The following is a 15,911-nucleotide window of genomic DNA, read 5'->3' on the forward strand; positions in this document are numbered from 1 at the left end:
GCATTCTTATTTCCTGTTTCTGGATGACTGTCTGCTTGTCTTCTTTCAGCTGTCCTAGTTGAAATAGAAGGGCTGAAATCGCCTACAAGAGATTTTGTTTCACGGTGCTATGGTGCTCTTTGTGGCTGAATGACGAATACCAGTTTCATTATGCTTGGGAGTATGGGCTGTGTTTTCTTTTGTTCAGTCAGAAGGGTGGAAACGAGTTTCAGCTACTATTAAAAAATTGCTACAACGCTACTATAAAATACAGAAATTCCAATGTATCTGGCTTGTTCTACAGCCCTTCTAAAGCAAACTCAATTAGGCTGTATGTCTCCTTTATTGTCAAAGATATAAAACTGCTGCAGTCACATGTGGGATGTGGTAATGCATTAAATCAGGAGATCTGTCAATATCTCTAAGCCAGGTCCTAAGGTGCCCTTTGCTGAAGCTCCTTTTAAACTACGGTGAATGACTACAGAGATGATAAATGTCTCTTTGTCTATATTTAGGATATTTATTATGGAAGGGAACCAAAAGCATACCATAAGACAAAGAAGAATTTTGTCACTTTAAGACTTCTGACCAGTGTGTGTGTGTGTGTGTGTGTGTGTAGATGGATAAATGAGTATGATCAGAGTAAGACTTCTTTATGAGATGGGTGAGGAAACTTCATACGGCCACATTTTTCTTGATGTTGTTGGTCTTTCTGTAGAAATATTACAGGTCACATTCTCTTCTGGTACAAACTGGTGCATTTCCAGAGACTTCAGTGAAGCTTTATCACTTTACACTAGCAGAAAATTTAACCTTATTTTGGGGGAAAGAAAACAAAACAAAGTACCTAGCTGACACAAAATTCCTTTAAGCTTACAGAAAGTCTTAGTGACCTCCATGGGCATTTCACGAAGCAAAAATTATTAATAATATCTGTTTTTGTGTCATTTAATCTCTGTTGTTGCTGGTTCTTTTCCCCCCCTTAAACTTTACTAAGCAACACTGGTATTGAAGTAATATTTCCTAAAATATGTGTTCTGGCTGACAAAATGTCAGCATACTGTTAAGTAAAACAGAAAACGTATTTATTTTTTCCTGAAGAAGCAGGATAAAATGAAAAGCCCCATTGTCAGACACCTATCAGGTATGCAATTAAGAAGCAGCAGTATACTCACATTCAGAGCATAATTCAATAAATACATACTGCATATTCAGACTCTGCAACTAGTAATTACCAGCAGATGTAATCAACAGGTCTTTTTCAACATCTTTACAAACCTCATCAAACTGTTAAGAGACCTCAAACAGGAGTTAATTCAAAAGTACGCCCACACCTCACATGCTCTGCCCGAATCTGTGTGCATTTACACTCCTCTCCCCCAGCCCCAGATAAATACATAATAAATGGAAATGTGTGGGAAGGATTTAGATAAGGAACGAATTAAAAATTCAGCACGATTCCACTTAGAGGTGAGGGCAAAAAATGTCACCTTTTAAGACAGATGGGGCCAAACTTCCCAGTGCCCATCACTGCCCTTGTGATGCGTAAACCGCAGCACAGTGGTTGCTGTGAAGGATGATATAGTTACTCCATGACGCAAAGCTGGCAAGTCAGAAGCAGTCCTTAAGACTGAGCTGCTCTGCAGTCAAGGACTCAGAGGAAGAAAGTGCTGAGGAAGAAGATACACGAAAAAGTAGGTTTTTTTCTTCTTTCTCTTTGGTGTAATGGTGTCATTGAAAAATGCCACATTTGCTTGGCGTGTGGGAGTAGCAATCCCTATGCAAACCTAGATATTATTTTCATACCTTTTAACAGCTTTTGGAAAGCAACTAACACTTGCAGTTCCACACGCAGTTTCCTTGCTGCACCCTCTGATGGCATCAAACAAGAAATTGCGATTACAAGAAATGTTGCTTTTTTCTGAGTGGTGTAGCAGTTCAGGTCACAAGAGACATCTTCTAAAATATGCGGGAAGTTCTGGAATGAACAGCAAATACTTCTGCGAATAAACTCAAAGTGTTACATTAATTGACTGTATATACTCAAACAGAGGACATGACACAAAAATCTTCTGCACCATATCATCTCACTTATTGCTTAATGTTCCAAATTTAAAGCAACCATATACCCTGCAATGCCATTCTGTTTTCCTGCCTGAAGAACAGGAGTGAATAGCATTGTTTTTCAGTCCTGTGGGCAGATATTTTGTGAGAAGTGAGGGGTCTCAGGTCCTTCATTCTGGGGAGAAGGCGAACGTGTAAGAAGTCCTGCTGACCCAGAGAAGACTGGCAGGGAACTATCTGGAGGGATTCCATTTTTGTTCCAGTTTTCGATCCCACGGTTCTGAAACTGAGTAGCTTCCTAATTGCTCTGCTGCTTTGGAAAAGAGCAAGGCATTTTCCTGCCCCTACGGCTTTGTTTGCTGCAGGATTGATTAGAATTGTAACTAAAAAAAGAGGCTTAAGACACTAGCATAGGCATCAGGAGCCCTGGCACTGATTTGTTGGACAAGTGACTTGGGGCCACATGCAACAAACAGCTTGAGCGCTGTTCATAATCCTTAAATTACATCACCAAACTCTTCCAAGTGAATGCTGTAATCACCAGGCTATGCTTTATAGTGCTCAGTTTCTGGCTTAATGAATCTTGAATTCCTTTCTGCATTCCTTTCTGGCCTTTCTGGCCAGCTTTAAGAGGAGACATGAAGGGTATTCCTTTCCTGACAATCTTTCCTCCCCCTCCCCTTTCACATCCTTTCCCAGTCCCCAGGATATATCTGTATTAGGAATACTCACTAGACTGGACCTCAGAAGGAAACTGCTAGGGGAGACCACACCAGAGTACAATCAGAGAAAGTGTTGGAGGACATCTAATTTCTGTACCTGATCAGTCTCCTGTCCATGTGGGAACTATTTCTAGGGCAGGGGCTGGAAATCTTTCAGAGTAGCAGGCAAAACTGTATTTCTTTTATCTTTCCCAAATTAGAGGTAAGGATGGTGGTAGAAACTTCAGGGAAGCTGGGACATAAAATATCTCAAAGGGGTAAGCTGATTTTGGTCCACTAATAAGCAATATCATCCCTCCCTGCAAGGCAGAAGCTATCTGCTTGTGGCCAGGTTTCACTGAGTTCAAAATTTTGCTAAATGCTGTTTTTATAACCGTAAGTATAAGTTGCTGAGCCTGAAATGGGGGCAAAAAAATCCATTCCTCTTAAAAATGATGATTCTGCACCATATGCTCTGAAATATGATTTGTAGCCACTCAAGGAACTTCTGGGTAAAAACTGTAATACCTCTGGAATGGATGGTCGTAAAGGACAGGGAGAAGGAGCTTGTGTAAGTACATAGGTACCTAGGTACCTATATTCTGATTCAGGCTCATTTTATGATATTAACTGATTGGATCTCTTTTTTTTCCATGTCTTGAACACCCATTTATCTTTGAAAAATATTTTGTGATCAATGGGTAGAATATGTATACTAAGCATGAAGTATCACTTTATTTATTTGATGATCAAGCTACTGAGGGCTTCATACAGGTTTATAGTAGAGCATAAACCAAGGCAAAGAGAAAGACACCATCATTCAGCAGAATTTTAAATACAAAGAGTATGACTTTGCAACTGATTTACTCTAGCTGTATGAAATGCCTATCTTTTCCATTATTTATGGTTATAGAGAAAAGGAGAAAAGGACTTGAAAGAGGCAGGACACCTGCTTCTTTAACAGCTCTAAAATATACTAGTCTTGGAGTCTCCTGTAGTAATCTTCATCCTAAGGATCCCAAGATGCTTTCTATATTGAGACTGCATAGGGGAGTCGTGCCACTGAGAGGAGATTCCTGTAGGACGGAACATGGCAATTGTCCATTGTGAGCAGGGACATTCTGGGGTGTCTGAGACAGAGCTAGGTGAGACATCTTTGAATCTCAGGGCTATCCCAGGGTTAAAATGTGCTGATTTAAAAAAATGAACAGATAGGGAGTTCTTTACTCTTCTATCAAGAGACCATTGCATGTTCGACACTGATTTCAGTCTGCATGATGTTCGCCAGGGCAGCTAGAAGGATGAGTCTCCTGGGCGTTTGTGGTGATAGCACAGGGTCTGGCTTCGATATGGAGCACCAGATCAGCCTGATAGCAAGCAAAATTCCCACTCATTTGAACTTTTACAGCACAAGTCTTGAAGGCTCTTTATATAGCATGCATCTAAAAGGAGCAGCAATCTTGTTCTCATGGTGGCTGTGTGGCAACTGAACCTGCAGCCTTTAATTTGTTATAGCTCGCTTTTTCTAGTCAGATCTGCACGCTCATCCAGCACACCAAAGTTTTCTCATTTCACTTTGTTTCCCTAAATGCAGCCAGTTGTAAGCTCATAATCCAGACATACTGTTTTAAGGAACCTCCTACCTATGCAGCTTCTGTATTCAACTAGACACAAGGGTCAGTAGTTTTTCCGCACTACCATTTCTTTCTCATCTCTTGCTCTGTTTCTTCGAGCCTGCGCCAATTTTTCATTAAGGAGAGCTCAGCACTAGAAAGAACAGCAGAGTGGCTTTTTCCATTTCCTACTGCCATGCGATTTTTTATTTTGAAATCTAAGCACAACATGTGGCATGCTGTTCTTCAACTCAGTGAATTGGTAAGTTGCTTCTCTGTATGTTGTCACCAGCAATCACGGACTGGGGAAAGGAAATCTCTCCCCGTACTATTCCTTCCTAGGCAAGGGTAATGGAAGTCTTGCCTTATAGATGAAAGATTATTTATGTCCTTGTACTCAGTCACTCTCATATGGTGAATTTCTTTAGAGAATAATAAAAGAAAAAAAAACAGTAAAATTTACATCCCCAGAATCCTGTCTAAACACTGCAGTTTATTTCATTCCTGCAAGTCAGAACCGTGTTAGTCAAAATACTTGCCACAGAGTTTCTAACAGCCGCTTTACTGGCTAATCGTGGGCTGCTCTCCAAAGTGTTCACATGTGTGGGTTAAAGGAAAGATTGAGAACCAGGGCTTAATTTGTCCTTGCAGACTTTTAAATTTCCTTATGTGAGGATGGTGAATGGTATATTCTTAGTTGGGGAGGTTTCTTTCAAGTAATCAAGTGCATTACTTGCAATTGGAGGGAGTGAAGTTTGAAGGGGCTTTGCAGGTACGGCCAGATGATCGAAGCAATCAAATTCACAAGCAATGCTGCCCATCTGCTGAAGGGTGACAAATTTCAGCTAAGGAGGGGTTACTTCAGAAGACACGCTAACTTGGTCTCCTGTGATGATTTGTCCATGTTCTTACTCCTGCTGGAGGTATAGTGTTGATGGTTTAATTAAGTCCCATGTCTCTTAAATACCAGGGAAGGAATTCTGCTCCCTGCTCCAGTCCCTGCTACAACACAGCGTTGTAGACACAGAACAAGGAGCCTGCTTAGCCCTTTCTTAGCGCATGCACAACACTGGGTTATGGTAAGTGGCCGCGTTCAAAATTCTAGCATAGGAGGGACATGTTAAAAGCTGATCGACAATGGGAGGAAGCGTATGCAGAATGAATAGTAGCGTGGAGATGCTGCGCTGCACCAGGCTAGAGGGCAGCCCACAGGCAGACTGAGAATCGGAGCAGGAAGAGTTCTGATTTCAAAGCCTCTCTCACATACTTTGCCTGGGCCTCCAGGAGGATCCCCTCCCCAAAGTAGATGCTGCCATGGGAACGGGAAGAAAGAGCCCCTTAATATTCTGTGCGTTAGGTAGACTTGCTATCAATATGCTCTTTGGATGGTAGCATTTCTGAGTTTAGTGATTAAAGATGCAAAAGCATGGTTTTGTACTTCCCAATGAAAATCAGACCCTCCAGCGATTACGGATAAATGGGTGGATATCCCAGAACGTAATTTGAGCAAGTTCCAGACCACTGACCAGAAGAAAATTCAGCTACTGAACACAAAGACATGTTTGCAGCCATGAACGCTATCTGACAGGGTAACTAGATTATGTCAGATTTTGCTTACAGGCAAGTGAAAGTAAATAAACCTGAAAAATTACTTTACACTGTATGGCTGTAGGTGGTGAAAAATATCACTCACGAAGAATTATGATCCAAGGCAGAATTACCTTTATGTCCTTAATCTACTCTCAAGGCTTCCTTTTTGTCTTTGAAATAATAATAAGAAAAAAGCTACAACCTTAATATTTTTTACATGTCAGCTCAGACCCCCTTGGGTTAATACATTCTGCAGTCTTGTTGTTTACTTCTCATTAAGCTAAATGTTTTATGCAAATCATCTGACATAAAGCCAGACGACCAATCTAGAAAGGCTGTAATTCCATCTGATGAGTTCATTCAACTGAAATCTGTACTTAATTTCCATAATTATACTACCCTATTCTCATAATGTGAACTGATTGCTGCAAAAACACAAAATAACTAAAATGCATTCAGATTTAAAATATGAAAATGATATGTCCCTTTGGGCAGAAGAGTTATGTTTTACAAACAGTTTCTCTATTTCCCTTTTTTTTCTCCCAGAAAAATATCTCTTTATTTAAGGCTGTGCCAGCCTAATTTAAAGTCTATTAAAATGATAAGAGCCATTTCTAATGCAGTTTTGTCTTGATAGCAAAGAGGAAGGGAAGAAAGGGGGAGGGGAAAAGAAAATAAAATGGAGAAAAAAATTACACCAGGGCATTAACCGTTATATTAATGCGTCATGCTCAGAAGCCTGAAGATTTCTATCTTCCTTGTCATGCAGCTTAAACTTAGAACAAACTGGCTGTGTTGTTGCTGACAAGTCTAAGTATCTTCTTAATTATAGAATCAGCTAAATTAAGTCACTGCTGCACCAATCAGTCTGTAAAAGAGCTAGCGTAGCAGCTTTTCACATGGCTTGAAGGAACTGACAAGGGTCTGAGCTTCCTGTTGGGAAGCTCATCCCTTTCAAATACATCTTATTTGGTTGCCGAGAACCAGCAAGGAAAGCTGTGCTGCTAGCTTTAAATTGGCGTGGGGGACTTATTCAAGGAAACTCAGTCTCACACATAGTGGCGTCTATTCAACACGCTCCATCCAAAAGGTTCCCAAAGCGTTCCAGAGTTTGGGCTCAGCATAACTTCCCTAAAAAACAAGTTGCTCAATAACCACAAGGCTTTTTATCGTTTTCTGATTGGTTGTCAGTCTCAGCATTAAGAAGAGGAGTTACAAAAAACTAATTTAAAAAGCGGAGCAACGCCTCACAAGGCCCAATTCAAAGACCAGGATGCAAAAGAAGAATTTACAGAGGCTGGATGCCACTAACTGGACTGTGTTACCAATCTCTGTTGGCGCACAGCCTTTGCCATTAAACTGATCCATGAGCAGCCCACAAAATGACTTGTGGTTATTACCTGTAGACTAAGAGCAAACTGATAAATCCATCTCACCCATTCTGTGCAGAAAGGTCCTTTAATGCTTAGAAACGTATGCTTCTGTTTCACACAAAGCATCTCACTGTTTTTCTGTCTCCTGCACACAATAGGACATTTGCCTTGGATTACTCAGAAAGGTAGTGGCTATTTTTGGTAAAGGTCACTGACGCCCTCTTTCTGGTTCTGCTGGTTCACCCACGCACAGTCTTCCTTCTCCTCCCATGTCAGCCGAGCGTCCTTGAGTATATCATGATTTGTGGCTGCACATTCATTTAGGCATTTGTGTTACCAAGTCAGAGGTTTTTTTATATAGGATAGAGATCCTTCATTGGTAATCTCTCATTAGGAAGCAAAGCTAGGGCAATTCAGCTCAACTAATGGTGATCACAACGGTGCACTTTGCAACCCAGCCGGGGGGTTGTAGGGGGAAAGAGGAGAAGCTCTAGATATTTTATTTCTATTATCTTTTTAATCATTCTTGTCTCAGTTATTTCTTCTTCATCTAAACTTCTTTTGTGTGTTGTAGTTGTTTTTAGGACTTGCTGAACTCTACGTGCTCTTAATTTGCAGGGAGCTGAAAAATGTAAATCATTCGTTTGAATTCTTCCTGAGGCTTGAGTGTGCAGTAGACAGTTATATATGATGGATGGTGAAACCGGTTAAATATGCCACACCACAGCGAGTCTGTGCAATAATATTACTCCAGGAATTCTATAGAATGCAGATAATCCTGCTGTTACCAGGATGACCTTTCTAGGGGAAAAAAGGGAGCAGAATCACATTATAGCTTCCTAATAAAAATAGGAAGTAATCCTTTTAAATTCAAGCTCATCCAGCTAAATCACTTTAGCTTTCTCATATCCCTAGTTTAAATATCCTCGGCTGTCCTTCTCGAAATGACAAACACTTGCAGATAAACAGCATAAGCCATTGCTGTGTGGGAAGATGGATGGCAGTCTGTCTGTCGTCATTGCCCAATAATATTGAAATATGCAGATCTACTCCCATCTTTGGTCAGAGAGAATTTCACAGGACATGTGCATTTAGATTTGGAAAGTGACTAAAGAACTGTGACAAACACCCTACTTTTGTGAAATCGCCTGAGCTTCCAACTTAATGTTTTGTTCTAGGAAGGTACGTCGAGTTCAACAGAGCTCCTTGCTGGGACACTTGGTGGTTCTGCTTCAGAAGAAAGAGTGTCACTTACTTGTCAGCATCACTTCCTGGAGCAACTGGTTATTCCGGAGGAATGAATTCTCACTTAATCAATTAGTTTAATGGACTGGAAGTGTCTAAACCCAAATGCTCGCTCCAGCTAACTGAAAAGCTTTCTATACTGAATACACAGGTTGTTCATAGCCTTATGGATTATTAAGTTTATACTTTGCAATCAGAACTCAGAAGAAAATATTGTTCCATAACCCAAGTCCTATGAATTTTACAGGTGAGAGAAGTCCCTTTAAGAAACTAAATTACATTTTACTTGTATGCAGGAAAGAATGGGAAGGCTAATGAAGCCCACCTGAAAAGGATGCCATTTGTTCTGAAAAGTGTTGGCCATTGTAGATTACTTCCTCTGTTGGAGAGAATGACCTAATTTTATAGAAGATGAGTCTAGTTCTGGAACCAGCAGTTTGGATTTGCATACACTGAATGAATCTACTTTTATTGGGCTTATTTGCATGAAACAATTTGGATGCAGCTTGGTCATAAAAGGACTCTTTTCTGTTTTCACTGGATCTGTGGATCTGTCTAAGAGGTAAAGCATAGTAATTACTTAATGGAGAGTATAAGGATATTGTTCAGTGTCTGTGACTTCCTGGAATTTACCTTGAGTTGATCTCACTCTGTTACTGCAATAGTGTAGGTTCATCAAATGCATAATTTGCTAATTTCTCTCCCTTTTTCCCTTCCTATTCCTGCCATTCAAATTATATTAAATCAAATGGATCTGTTCTATATTTCTTAAAATTTTCATGGGTTGCCTCATTGATTTGCTTACCAATTGAGCAGATTTATCAATTAGCAGTATTTTTATTGTGATTATAAGTACAGAGGCCCTACCATTTTAATTCACTACACAAATGTTACTACTTTTATTTTTATCTTGAATTCGGTTTTAATGAGATACACATGTGCATCACAGAACTTGTTGGTTTGTGCATTTGAGGGATGGAGTAAACTAACCTGCTGTGGGCACTCTATTGCCATTGCTAGTCTCCTTCCAATATCTTCTAACTTGTTTACATCTAGCAGCTCTGTCTGCACATTGCACTGCAGACTACAACACAGGCACACCCAAAATTGTTTTGCTGGTAAAACTCAGTATATTGATAAAAAATGTAGCAAACAAAGCACTGTAGCTGCAACTGTCTGTGGTTGGAAATGCCTCTTTTTTGTTCAGCTGATTTACTAAGCGCCCGGTTAAAATAATATCTAATAATTAGTAGCTGAAAATGTGAGTCTTACGGCTTTGCTGCAGATCTTCTGAGTATCCGTCCTTGGGAGCGCAGGGATTTGAATAGTCATGGCAAAAATGACTCAGAAGGATTTTCAGAGTGACTATTCACTGCCTTCAAGCTAGTAGTTCCCTAAGCAGAGCCTTCCCACTGAGGAAGCCTAGAGCTGTTCTCAACCCAGTCTTCACCTGAGATGATAAACGAGATCCAAACTTGACTGGCTTATGGAAACACTCAAGCAAGTCACTTCATTTTCTTGGCCCCAATTCAGCAAAGCAGTTAAGCATGTTCTTCTGCCTCATTAGAGTTCAATAGTGCTTCAAACCTGTCCCTTAAAAAAAGGAGTCTTAATGTTGCTCGCATCATGTGGAAAAGAAAATGGTTAGCATGACATAAGCGACTAAAGAGAGACTTGAGGAATACCTGGGGAACACTATATAGAGACAAAATGCTTAGCACAAAAATAATTGTTTAGGAGCACGTGCAAATGTTAGTATACTGTACGTGAAGTGTCTCTTGGTAACAGCTTAATAGTTTTCCCACCTAAAGAGAAATTCAATATACAGTGGACTCTTCCCTTTGCTAGAAAATCCTTTTGTGGGAGGTGAATAAGAGAGGGGAGAAAGGGGGAAAACAGTTTCCTGTGGGGAAACAAAAGGAATTAAATCGAGGGTTGTGGATAGGAATCCACTTTGCAGATGCACACTGATGTTACAGAGCCCCAAATTAATTGAAGCTATTCAGGGAAGCTTAAACAGTTGGAAGGCTTTACTCACTCTTGGTCTGAAATTTTGCAGTGAAGATCTACTCCCTGAATACTAGACGAGTAATCAGAGGTCACATATTGGCTACTAATTGAATGGCTTATTGAAATACATTACTGTGGCTCCTCCCAGCAAAAAATATGTTCTGCGTTACAATTCAACTCAAATTATCTACTATGTCCATAGATTCAGCCCTCCTAATCTTCAGAGAAACAATTGCGCAGAGCAAATATTAACCTGTCATGTACGTCAAGTTGCCATCACATTTGTTTTTTCTGATTCTATTCAAAAAATAAACTTGATTTTAATTTTTCTCTAAACCTCATCTAACAATCCGTGCGTGTTTACCTTACAAAGAAGCTGTCTAATTGGGAAACTTCTAAGTACGTTAGTTCATATACAAAATGGTAATAGTAGGTCAACATTTCAAGCAATAGGCTCTAACTTGGAACTCCCAGAATAGCTTGTGGCCCTGGATGACATCCTCATTCCCATCAAGCGAGCAGCACTTTAAAGTACTGACTAAGTTCATGTACTTTTGCCTAACAGATTTAATAATAATACTTTGCACTGCTGTTAGAAGTTTTGTCTGAAGAAGTTTGAATGGGTTAAGCTGCCCAGGATCTGCTGGGACATTATGGAACAGCAAGATCTTCACTGAGGTCTCAATCTAGATGTAATTTGACTGACAAACTAACCTCATGCATGTAGTTTTGCAAGCCTATGTAGGTGAAGTCAGACATCTGCCCGCAAGTCGCAATTATGAACATTATATTACTAGTTCAAGAATAAAATTAGAAATACTTATTTTTATACTACTCTTCAGCTGTGGATCTTAAAGTCCTTCACCATGGAAGTATTCACTGGGAAAATATTTTCAGTCTGCCCAGTAGGCAAGGGCTGGAATTGTGGACGTGTCTGTAGATCACAAGGGAGCACAGTGAAGAGAGGGAGCACCTACCACCAGTGGTGCGTTTACACTGCAGAGCATAGCACCAATTGGATATGCTAGATTAAGTCTTGAAAGCAGTGTTGGCACATGCTTGTGGTGCAGCTCCTGTGCTAATAACTAATCCTGCCTATTTACCCTGCTCAGGTGAAATACCTTGCTAGCACTTTTCTGGTGTCAGCACTTGCTTTGTCTCCAGTGCTTTGAGCTGTACACTATGCTGCATTGTGCAGAGTAGATAAGTCTGTTATCTACTTAGTCCCAGCGTTGACAAGTGTTACCATAAATAGTGGAAGCTGAATTTGGTTGTCAGTCTCCTAACTTGCAATTAATTTCTCTTCTAAGTGTATGCTACCTATTCGGTGAAATATTACCTCCTTTCATCAGTTTTGAACTTGGTGCCCTGCTCACTTTACTTGATGCCCCCTGCTCTTATAAGAAAGAGCTACTGAATAGTTAGTCCCTCTCCTTCCTTTCCTAATTTTGTACACTTCTGACATCTCCCCCTTAAGTGATCCTTTTCCAAAGCTGAAGAGTCCCAATATACTCATTTATTCCTTTAGGGAGGGTTATTGCACAGTTTAGTTTTCGTTTTGTGAAGCCTTTCCAGTTCTAATATATTCCTTTTGAGATGAAAGAATTAGCCCTGTGCACAGTGTTCAAGGTCCTTTTATAATGCCTCTTTTCATGGCGCATATGATCGTGTTCACACTTTTGTTTAGGACAGGGACATTCAGGTGTCTTAGAGGTTCCCTTTAAAGACCTTTAGACTAGCTTAGGACTTTATTTTGCCTATAAGAGTTTGGATTAAGTAATCTTGTCTGTTTTCTCCTCGTTTTCCTAAGCTTTTACAGGTATCTCAAGAATATTCTAGAAATAAGGTTAAGTGTCTTTAAACAGCTTGTGAGGACTCTTCTTTTTTGTGTTCTGTACCCTCTAAAAAAAGACGTAGCAGTAGAGACCGTAAAATGAACACTTGCCCACCATTCAGAGAAGCCAGCAATTCACCTCTTTGTGAACTGCTAAGGAGCACGATCCTTGCCTCTGGAGCTTTTCATACGATTTTTGATCACTAAAGTACAAAAAAATCACACAAATATCAAATTTGATTTTGTTATCAGCCAGACTCTTGGAGCTCCTCCTCACACTAGTCAGTATTGTTATGGATGCAGTCCAATGCCATCTCAATTCCAGCTCATCTAAATTTGCAGCCACGTCAACGGCAGACGCATTGTGAGAACATCCACCTTCACTTTAATTGGTAGTTTCTGGAGATTTGGCTGCTGCGTCTAGTACGGCCGGCAGTTATGCCCAAGAAGGTAAAACAAGGATGTATTACCCACTTTTCAGTAGTACTCTCTAGATTACCTTTGTTATGGTTCTCAGTGATGCTTCATTCGCTTTCCGTGAAAGAATGTTCTTCTGCAAGACTGTAATGAGCAAGTTATTAGAAGCCAGAAATATTCTACTTTGATTTTTTGGAGAGATGACAAGCTTCCTGCATAATTGGAATGACTTGAGCAATCAACCTCAGCAGGAGCTTATTTTCTAGTTCTAGTCCATTTATAATCCATACAATAGCTTCACTGTACTTTCACTAAAGACATATGTCCACTCTTTTATATATATTTTATATGGATCTTACATTATGGCTTCTCTGATGAGAGTCTTAATGTGAGTTCATGCATACATTAGCCATATACAAATAAATTATACATGCTCTATTAATGCTCCTCTTTCTTCTTCACCTATCATGTATGAACGGAGATAGCAAAAATATGTACTAAGTGGATTGCAGTGGATTGCTGTAGGATAGTCTTAGTTTTCCGATTATGGTACTCATTTCTGTTTGTTGGACTAGAATGAAGATTAAAATGGAAAAGGTATTTTCATAGTTTTTCTAGTTGGGAAGAGAAATCAAACAGAATGAACTGATTACTGCATCAATGGATACATAGATTTACTGTTAGTGTTAGCTTGTAGGGGAGACAGTGACTGGAATGAGAAATGATTTTGGTTGGTAGCTTGCATTTATGATAGATTATAAAATACAATGATTTACTGTTTTATGCAGGGAGAGGAGCTGTAGTATTCTTAAGCTTTGCATCAGGGAGGAAACGAAGGATTCACACAATTTTCAGCACACAAGCGGCCCGTGTTATTCTAATAAAACACTCATAGGCTTTAAGTCAGGCACTAGCCTTAGTTGTAGGTAAACTTTCATAGTAACCATGGTGACATTGACTTTTTAATAGTAGCCACTGGAGTAAAGACAATCAGCTCTTAAAGGTGCTAAAGTGAATCCCAGGTGAACCATCTGTTGAATGACCAGGTAATGAGGTACCCCTTTCTGAACATAACCTTCTAGGGGACTTTGAAACTTTTTAAGGACTCACTGCGAAAAGACGAATAGCAGAAAGAGCTTGGAGCTGTGATGAACAGCCTGAAGAGGTTTTCTCTGTTAGCACAAGCATGAATTGTGTTTGCCTAATGCTTTAGTAAAAAAAAAGTGATCAACATCCGCAGATTCTAGGTCAGCGTTCCCTCTCAGAGTGGCACACTCATACCAATAACAGCAGCTGTGTATGAAATGTGATGAACACAGAACAACTGTCTGCTTCCAGTAAATGCATTTTAGGATGTTAATTAGAAGTTCTTAGTCAAGTGTAGCTACGCTGCAAGATGATATATCATCTCAGTGCATGTTACGGCGTTTGGAGCAAGAAGGCTGAGGAAAATGGTGAGGTTTTGGGATACTTCACTATTCTGGGCACTGGACTGATGGCTGGTAGAACACTTTTCATTTCTCACTCCTACCATCACTCTAGAATATTTATTTTGGTAAGGAAAAGGACTTTTATCAAAATTGAGTTCAGTCCTTTTTCAGACTTGATTTCTTGTGAACCTTCCACCAAAGAATTTTAATTAAAATAGCCAACCCAAGAATAATTTTAACAGAAGGCACATTTGTAACTGTCAGTGTTCATTCCAGAAACCTTGATCTAAATGTTATATTTGAGGAAACGCAAATATTCAACAAATTTTATGTATGCAGCTGAAACAATTTATATTCTTAATATTGAATATTTGTAAATGAGCATACAGCCAATAACTACTCAAGTAAATTTATTAGCACTGAAACAATGCCAGAAACTTATGAGTTGTTCGTGTACCATTCACTAGAAAGAAAGAAGTGAAATAACTCACAACCGTAGCTAGAATTTACTGTACCAAGTCATTTTTTTTCCTTTCTTTCTTTCTTTGTTTGTTTTTGGTTTTGGTTTTCAGTGGTACTGAAAGGATGACTCCTTTATGGAGAGATTTTCTCAATGAAAGGGTGCTGAATGTATGTGACAATACGCTGAGCAGCACGGCTGTTGTGAAGCCAAGCTGACTCCCTAGAGCTGATTCCTTAGCGCTGCATCTCATTTGGGTTGTGTGGCTGGTATAAAATAGCTCCTTTTTGTCCTCTCCCTCCACAGATGAAGTAGAGGATGATGAGAAGGGAAATCCTGCTCAGAAAGGTCTTCCTACAGGGGGTCGCTTAGGTAGATGTTTGACATTTTACTTTTAACTCCCATTTAAGGGGTGTGGTTTAGAGGAAAAGGGGTATGGTCAAACTTCTCCTTCAAGCCAGTGCCCTAACAGGCTCTAGAAGCCCATAGTATCTCGCAGCCTGCGTGATGCTGGCAGATGTAAAGCCAGCCAAAGTTCAGAGTTCAAATGTAACTTAAAGCCACCTTCACTCACCACCTCCTGAGCTGCACTGTGTTTTCCTCAGCAACAGCTGAGAATCACGTTTCCTCATAAGTTACTTTCCAGTAAGTGGCATTTTGATCTAAATTGATTGTCCTCAGTTCCCAAAGTAGTCCTTGGAATAAAGGCCATCCTTAAGTATTCACTTTTGGTTGGGAGCACCCACACAAAACCTGACAGCACTCATCTCCTACTCATCTGTTCTATGGGACAGCTCAGTGGATCTAATCTTAATACACTGCAATATCCGTTCTCAGGAATAAGCTCCTATAATTGTTACGCAAATAGGAAAAAACACATTTCTAAGATGCGCTAAATGCTATAGGTGTAAAATACATTTTATTCCTATAACACCATTCAATAAGAAAAGAGTCTTCCAACATATTCCATTGTACTGGCATTTATACACTGCAGTCCTCATGCACATACATCCTTTCTCCTGACCTCATTATTTGGATGGCAGCACTCTAGAATTAAATTTTCAGCCTTATAGAAATAGACTATACTTCTTACAGTGAGCATTCCTTTCCAGCAGAATTGTTGAACAGCTTTTCTTTCTTTTTTTGTGCAGCAGTAGCTACAATCAGTCTATTCACATCTGTTCATCCAATCACC

Source organism: Struthio camelus, chromosome 10 (genome assembly GCF_040807025.1).
Source record: "Struthio camelus isolate bStrCam1 chromosome 10, bStrCam1.hap1, whole genome shotgun sequence".
Classification (NCBI taxonomy): Eukaryota; Metazoa; Chordata; class Aves; order Struthioniformes; family Struthionidae; genus Struthio; species Struthio camelus.